Below are 9094 nucleotides of genomic sequence, written 5' to 3' on the forward strand. Positions count from 1 at the left end.
GATTAGATCCTTGAGGAAACCTGTGGAATTAAGTTCCTAATCTCTGGGTCTGTGGAAACCAGAGTATGTGCTCGGACTGCTCTTTTCTGATATGCTCTGCGGAGAGGGAGACGTCCCTTTGATACTCAATTTGTTGGTGATATTTTAAAGGGATTTGCTCAGATTTGCCCGAGTCCTTCACGAGCACAGACAGATCCCGTTTTCTGCCCTCTGCTGATCTGTTCCTTCTGGAGAGCTCTTCCACCCCAGCTCCCAGTTCCGGCTGCCACTCTCATTGTGCCGTCTCCCTCAGTTTCCATCTGCCCAGCCTCTGAGAAAGACCCAGCCATGTCCCCGAACCCTGTGCCCACACGGACACCACAGACACTGCCACCATCCTCCAGCCTTCCCGGCAGGCATCAATGTTCACCCTCCCACGAGTCCGTATGGGTGCTGTGTACAGTTGACAACAACAGAGACAGGTCTGTCTCCTCATGGAACCCATACAGTGACGGGAGGAGTGTTCATGGTTGTAACCAAACAAGAAAAGGTGGCAATGACACGTGTCATTTGTCATAACACCCACGGATGTGAATGGTCACAGCACTTACCTCACTGGTTCCTTCATCTGGTTGGCTCTGAGGATGAGGTGAGCTGACACAGGTAATCAGCTTCTGCCGTGGAAGCAGTGCTGTGCACACAGGTGGCGCTTATCACTGCGAGACACGTGGGTGCTGCAACGGGTGGACCCGGGCTTTGGTTGTCATCTGGGTGACCAGAGGACGTCTGTTTGAGAATGTTCTCACATTTAAAGTGTAAGTAGGTTATCTGTTGTTGTTTGTTTAAGAGGCCCTTGAGGCAGGGCACAGCACGGATGTGGTGGGGCTGGGCTGAATGTGATGGTGCTTCAGCACAGTCTAGCCAGCATGGCTGTGTGATGTCACTGGGGCCTGGAGGCAGAGCATGACATGCAAGAGGCGAGGCAGTGCGAAGAATCAGGCCGTGGCCATGGTTCACACAAGAAGGGCAGCTGGGGGGCTCACAGAAAAGGTCGGGGCAGTGGACATATCTAGGAGGGTTAGCTGGTCTGTACCCTAGTGGTGAGAGTGAGCTAGGAGAGTTCCCAGGCTCAGCTAAAGCACCAGACCCAGGACAGCTCCTGTGCAAGAGAAGAGGACATGAAGGAGGCAGCATGGGGTGCAGAGGAAGAGACCGTTTGGGTGACAAGGATCCCTTTGTCACCGGCCTCAATTTCACCATGCCCCTGGCTGGCTTTTCTCCTTGCTGATCATTCTAACATTGGCCAGTGGGGTGCAGTCTTCCCTGTGCTCTATGGCTCCCCCATGCACCTGGCCTTCATCCACACCCTCCTTGTGATGGTTTGCATATGCTTAGTCCAGGGAGTGGCACTATTAGAAGGTGTGGCCTTGTTAGAGGAAGTGTGTCACTCTGGGGCTGGGCTTGGAGACCCTCCTCCTAGCTGCCTGAGGATGCTCAGTCTGTTCCTGGCTTCCTTTGGATGAAGATGTAGAACTTTCAGCTCCTCCTGCGCCATGCCTGCCTGGATGCTGCCATCCTCTTGTTTTGATGATAATGGAATGTACCTCTGAACCTGTAAGCCAGCCTTAATTAAACGTTGTTATTTATAAGACTTGCCTTGGTCATGGTGTCTGTTCACAGCAATAAAACCCTAACTAAGACGCTCATCCTCCCCACTTCAGTCACCAGTTCAGACAGCTCTGATCTAAGCCAATGTTCTTCTTTCTCATATATCTATTCACTGCCTTCTAGATGCGCCCTGCCCGCCGTCGATGTCTGCCGACGCCACCACTTACACATCTGATCAACTCCATCCGAAAAGCCTTACCGGTCACCTCACCTTACAACGGGCTCTCTCGCTGCCCACAGAGCTAGTTACTCGGGTGCCTCTGTCTTCCTGTGTGAACTGTACACACTGTCTTAAGAACATGAGACTTCCCAGCCCAGCAAGGCTCAGAACATCCCTTTTACCAAAGAAAGGGAAGGCGATTCTGTGTGTCCTTAATACACAGACTTGGACACAAAGTCATATGGGCTTTCTGAATCTCAGTTTACCAGTTATCAACTGGAAAAACACCGGGCCATATACCTGTAGGAGTGTAAGCATACACTGACTCATTCTTGCAGGACTAGTTGAGCCTGGTTTCCTTCAGGCTCTTGCCTGTGTCTGTTGAGGAGTCTTTGAAAAGGTGGGGGGGGGGTCTACCATTCGAGAGACACCCCTTTACCTCCAGGACTGCATGGTAACAAAGGCAGAATATACTTCTCTGTGTCCAGAGCCCATGACACCCCGAAGGATAAAGATAATTTCTATAAATGGGATTAAAGACTAGGGGGAGGACTCGTCAGCCAAGTGCTTTGTTTGCAAGCCCAAGGACCCGAGTTTGAGCCTCTGAACTCGCCCCTGAAGTGCTGGGTAGAGCCCCACGCATTTATTTCAGTACTTGGTGGAGGGAAGGTTTCCCCCGGAGCTCATGGGTTGGTCAACTCAGCCTCGTTCCGTGAGCTTCCGGCCAGTGAGAGACTATCTGAAAACAAATGCCATCAGCTTCCACCTGGGGCCCCAGCAGTTCCCACTTGTGTGCGCACATACACACATGTACTGTGTGCACACATACACAGACCCACAAATAAGAGATTAACATTTTCCTAGGCGCTTAGGTGTCAGAAACCCTCATCTGCTTGCTTTTATTTCTGTCTTCATAAGATTACCAAATCGCTGCCACCACATCTCAAATTCTTCTGTGACACCTTTGGCCCTCGTGGTGCCTCTGCACATCTACGAAGCGGATGACTGACTCGGCTCAGGCGTTCCGTAGAGCAGAGCCATTTCCTTCGACAGGCACCCTGTCACCTAATCGCCATTGTGTAGGAGTTCATTAACGTTCCCATAATCTGTTATGAAGACTTAAAAGGCTTTCTGATCCAGTCAAACTCAAAACACATTTATTTGCTTTTACGATGATTGAGATGATGTGCACTGTAAATAACCTTATGTTCAACACTTGGCGATATTAATTTCACTCGACTTCATGACTTAAGGTCAAACGTGTTCATCAAAGCCGCCGTCATTAGCACAATTTCCTTTTCTATTAAGTGATTATGATCACTTACTATTAATGAGTCGTGAAGTTTTAATAAATTTTTTTTTTGCTGGTGTGAAATCGCCAAAGAATAATTATGATGTGCCCTGGATGGGTGGCTTGTTCCACAGCTGAAGTGTGGCCTAGTATTGGGTAAAAACACAAAAGAACGGCGAACAATTAATTAGCCGCTGCCATGAAACCCAAACAAGCCTGGGACAGGAAAGTGAACGCTTTGTTGGCCACAGCGAGCTGTTTAGTCATGTGACCCGGTCCTCTAAAAATCCTGCTGGGGGCCGAGGGGGCGGTTTGGGGCCGGTCAACATTTCTGGCATAATTGTGAAGCAGCATGACTGTATGGGGGCAGGACGAGGCTCTCGAAATAAAACCGAATGTGGGCAAAAATGGTTTGAGAGTTTGGCACCGAAGAGTTTCCATCTCGTGGCTGGGTGGCAACCCTGGATTCCGGGGCAGCATCTGAGAGGAGAAGGGAGCGAGTTCACCCTCGGGATCCTCCGCACTACACACAAGACTCTTTAGAGGATTGTGTTAAAACCAGCTGGGTGCCCTCCCTGACTTATAAGTGGAGGCTCCACAATTCCGACCGGGGCCTCAGCATTTTCAGTCACCCATGATTATTCTAACATGGGTGAGACACAAAGCTCTTAAGACAAATACTTGTCTAGAAAGCCCAAGTCACAGCAATTCTACAGCATTATATGGGAGCCAAGACTCTTGCTGGGCAAAAAAACATGTGCCCGGTCCCGTATTAGATATGAGACTGTAAAACTTACAGATTAATTTGATAATTCAATAAAAAGGGTGATATGTTTGAAGAAAATATAATAACTGTAGGTTTCTTTTCTTACAGGCACCAGACACAGAGCTGAGTGTTTTATTTGTATAAGTCAACCTCACCACGGCCCATTTTACAGATGTGGAAACTGAGTCACAGAAAGATTTTTTCTTTTCTTTTAATTCAACTTACTTAGTTACATAGCCAGCAGATAACAAGGCCAAGATATATGCTTTCTGAGGCAAGCAGTAGGCAATGAGCAAACACGTTTAGGAAGGAGAAGAGCATTTCTAGAGAGCTAACATTAAAAAGCCTTCCAGGGGTGGCCAAGCAGGGCTAGTTGTCCAGAACAGAAGCTTTCAGGAGTCTTTCCCAGAACTCTGAAGGCACATTGGTGTGCCCCAGGGTGCTAAATGGAAAGGTTCAGTACATCTTTCTCACATGTACTTCAATGATTGGGTCTTGCTATCCTTTAATAAGATGTCTGAAAACTGGAGACTCTGGGTAAGCAAAAAAAAAGGGGGGGCACGTGAGAGTGAAGACCCAAAGATGCTCTAGAATCAGATCGGGGAGGGTGAGATCAAGCTGAATGTCGCCTGCTGGCTCACTGTGAGTCAGGATACAGGCTAGGAGCTGGAGAGATAAGAAATCCACATTTACTTTAGAACTGCCGATAGCCACATAACTCATTATTTTGGGAAGCAGTTGCAACCCACCGATTTCTGAATGAGGCTGAGGAAGACTCACAACTGCTCGACACCAACTGTGAGAACAGTGAGCACCCAGCTACGCCCAGCCCTGTAAACACGTGTGTCCACAGGACAGAGGAAACAGACTGTTCCTAGGATTCCCATCAGCATCTCAGCTTCCCCCTGCTAAGCACCACACAGGTGCCAAGCACTGGCAAAGCCTTCTGAAAATTGGCCATCCAACACCTCAGAATTGCCTGGGAGGAAGACAGAGTTCTGTTTCCATTTTACATATGGATCTGATTCAGCTACCACACTGCTAGGGGAATGTGTTAGATTGTGAAATCCTAAACCAGTGTTCTTCCTCTCTGCCTGTGAGGGCGCCGCGGAGACTGATGATCCATCTTTAGGATGGAATCAGAGTCCCTCTGCTTCAGCTAGACAGAGTGACCTGGACAGATGGGACTCTGCTAATTTACAACACAGCTGGTTCATCTAACTCACCGACGCTCGAGGTAACTGCTCCTGTAAGAACAACGAACAGAACAGCAGATAGAGCCCACAGTTTGGAGGTATCACCCAAGATGGCCAGCATATATGGAGAGACACAGGTGACCTAGCAGGAAAAAGGCAAAGGACATATGCGACTGATCCAATACCTTGCCCAGAGGTATTTGCCCAGGAACGATTTTTGCAGCTACTTCTTTACCCATTATTGATCGTATACATCACTGTACATTTGCAGGTCTTCCTGAACTCCCTGTCAAGGCACTGATGAACATAGCCAGGACCAGGGAGGTGCCTTCACCCCTCAAATGCCATCCGAATGACGGTTTCCCTGGATTTGCAGAGATGGGTCTAAAAGCTGAGTGGTGCTGGCAGGCGCCGCTGCCTGCATCCTTCACAAATAGGGTTGTCTCCTTCTTCTTGGCAGAGCTGGTGTCATCTGGCCTTCACCTCATTCCGTTTGTCTAGAGTCTTCCCCACCTGGGAGGGAAATCTGATAAACGACTTGAACATAATGTTGTGCCAACATGGAAGCAAGAATAACTGGGTGGAAATTGGCAACTATCTCAGGAAACCATGTTTCCAAACAGGGAGAGAAGCTGAAATGGCCCATGGCCCAGACTCCAGTGTGAGGCTTCCCATGGTGGGGTGAGTCCCTTTCTGGCTGAGGTCTGAGGAAGGCTTGGTCCAAGGGTATAAGAATTCAGCATCTGTGAACTATGCTGCAGTGGCCATTACTTCATTTTATGTGGCACAAGCAAATATTAAAAGCTGGGTTTTGTCAAGCACTAAGAGTGTAGCAAACGGTCTGCTCGGTACAGACGCGGACATCACCTCTCAGAGGACGACTCAGCGTGACTCTCAAACCCCAGGAATGGGACAATATCAGCAGTGCCTCTTCCCCCTAATGGCACCATGGGTGATTTCTCTCTGTGTTTCTATGCATTTTAAGTTGAACAGTTAGTTCATTACTACAAAGGAACATCAAACCCTGTTTATAGATTTGTGTCTATTTGCTGATCAGATACAATAGAGACTGACAAGGGAAATGCATCTCTGTCCATGAGAAGACCAGAGGACAGCTATATCCCAACAGCAATGAACACGCCACACCTGCTGGTTTTGACCTTGTTTCTAAAATGCCCTTCCTGATGCAGAGACACTAGGGGCCTTGATGGAGGACCGATTCTAAGGCTGATAAAGAGATGAATCTATAGCATTTTGTTGTGATAAAGGGGAGGGTATCCTAAAACTATCACAGCACAGCATCACATGGAAGGGCATTGGGGAAATTTTGAGTGAGAAAGGAAATTCATAGTGAGAAAACAGGAAACCATGAACTAATATTGAGAGGAATAAAATAACAAATTGGAAGGTTAATGAGAAATAGGTTATTTACCTAGTCTCAAAGTCTGTCACCTCAGGTTAAAACTTAATAAATGTCAGGCAGGGGTGAGGAGAGTAATTCTCTAGCAGGGAAGCTAGTGATTGGCATCGGTGTCATAAGACATGATGAGGCAGGCAGCATGTGTAACACCTGCTTGGGAGGTCTGCAAAGATCTCTCCTTCCTCACTTCTGTGACATTCTTGCTAGACATATTAACATAAAATCAAAACATCAGACAAGCTGCAAATGCTGCGGGTCTTACAAATTATCTGCTCTCTTACCTGAGGTAGCTTTAACTATCAACTTGGCACAGTTGGAAAGGAGGCCTCAGTTGAGAGACAACCCAGAGACAACCCAGAACAGACAGGGCTGTGTGCAGGTGTGCGAGCTTATCTTGGTTGCTGATTGACGTAGGAAGCCTCAGTCCACCGATGGCGGTGTCATTCCCTAGGCAGGTAATCCTGGGCTGTGAAGGAAGCCAGGTGAACATGAATCTAAGCTTCAGTGGTTCTCCATGGTTTCTGTATAAAGGTCCCGCTTGAATTTCTGACCTGACTTGCCTCAGTGACGGGCTGTGACCTGGATGTGTAAGCCAAGTGAACTAACTTATTTCTCTTCAAGTTACTCTTTGTCAGTGTGTTTTTATCACAACAACAGAAAGGAAACTAGCACACATAATCTTCAGAAGAAACCGAGGTCATAAGATTTGAGGGAACAGGCAATATTCAGGATGACAGACATACAATACAGTACTGAACTGAAACCATCCACAAAACTTTGTGAAGTCTGAGGCTTAATGTAGTGCAGATGCAGAGACGCTAGCTTCTAACCTTGTTGGATGTGTTTTGGAAACAAGAATGACTTAGTGTGCAGGAAATGTACAAAGAGAGTATCTGCTGTGAGGATTCTCATGTTTTCAGGGCAAAGAGTGTACAATTTGCCAAACTTTTGTCGGGCTCTTAGATTGCCTTAAAAATATTGAAAAGGTCACTGGTGTACCAGAATGTATAGACTGTATGGTAAGGCCGTAAACGTAAATGCAGAAACAATTCTATTTCTACTTGGAGGTGACCCCAAGACTTAGCGCTGAGTCAAGATTTCCTTCATGCATGTCTTAAGGCAGACGGGGCTCTATATCTGAAAGTTTTACACCATACAGCATCTATGTAATATGGTATGACTTTTACAGGATGAAAACAGACCTTCTACCTCAGTTACAAACATGCCATTGGAAGGCCTACAATGCCAACAGTCCCGCTGATGAGAACTAGTTGCCAAGGATGAGGTGAGGTGCTGAAGGGGGTAGTTATTTTTGAGTGTGTTATTGATGGGTTTCAATTCTAGCAATAATTAAACGGCGGGGCCAACTTCTGGGAGATTAATTAGGTGAGATCATCCGGATTGATGGATCCAGGTAAATCCTTAGCATGGCCAGTGGTCCAGAGTAAACATCTTCCGCTCTCACAGTCATTAGCTGTGTCATTATTTCTGAAACAGCCGTTTTCGTAGCATGTTTCTCTCCTCTTCGTCGCAGGCAGCCACACTTCAGGCTCACCGTGAGGCGGCGTGAGGCGGCACGCAACAACGTAAAGGATGTGGGCATGTCCAAGACTGATCCCTGAATGCCGAACATTGTGAATCTATCAGAAGCAGTGGCCACTGGTGCTGAGACAGAGATTCCCTCGGGGGCATCACAGTGCCAGACTCGATAACCAACAGACTGCTTCAAGATCACCCACATTGACCTATGATTGGTTCCTCCCAGAGAGTCAGAGGTGAAGGGAAGGTTTGTGAATATCGCAACCTTGGAGTGTTTCTGCTGTAGTTTTCCACATGAATCTCCTATAAAACAGTGACCTAAGAAACCAGGCTGGCCGTGTAGTCGGGATGAAAAGGTGGCTTTAACGGCACGCCAGGTAAACTAGGGGAAGGGAAAAATGGAACCCCATATCTACTGCCAGCAAAATAAAAGACGAGGCACCTCGACCAATTTCCCCACTGAAAATAGCTTAAAATGCTGGTAAAACCCTGTGAGCTCCCTAAGTGCTCGGAGAAGCTGGTGAGAAAATAAAAAAAACACCAAGGCCAGAGAGTGAGACAAAGACATGAACTCAAGAAGCAAAAATGGAGCAGCTTTTATCCAGGAGTATTTGCAGAACCCAGGACATCATGTTTGGAGTTTCCCGGGAGCTTGCACCACCAGAGACAAAGTACGGAGCTGTTTAGGAGGAGTGAGCCCAAGAACAGACCCTAACTAATGAAGCCAGACCCTCGAGCCTAGGTTCTCAGTAACCCTTCCCACCAACGGGTTACCAAAACCTGTGCTGCCCCTGAGCCCCAGAACTGAAGGATGAAGAGAATCCAGGAAAAACTCTGACACTATAGTCCTTGCTTGGGATGCAGTCTGAGTTTTTAGGATCTACGTCAAGTTCTCCAAGATTAACAAAGAGCCTGGGCATCAGTAAATCTTCTTACGGATTCATCCCACGAAAAATCGTCAAGTACAAGCTCCAAGATAAATGAACCATAAGGGACTTTAAGGATCCCTTAGAAAAATGAGCAAAAAAGAAATATCAGCTATGACTAAAAATCCTCAAATTACCACAGACAGAAC

Source organism: Micromys minutus (assembly GCF_963924665.1).
Source record: "Micromys minutus genome assembly, chromosome: 2".
In the NCBI taxonomy this organism is placed as follows: domain Eukaryota; kingdom Metazoa; phylum Chordata; class Mammalia; order Rodentia; family Muridae; genus Micromys; species Micromys minutus.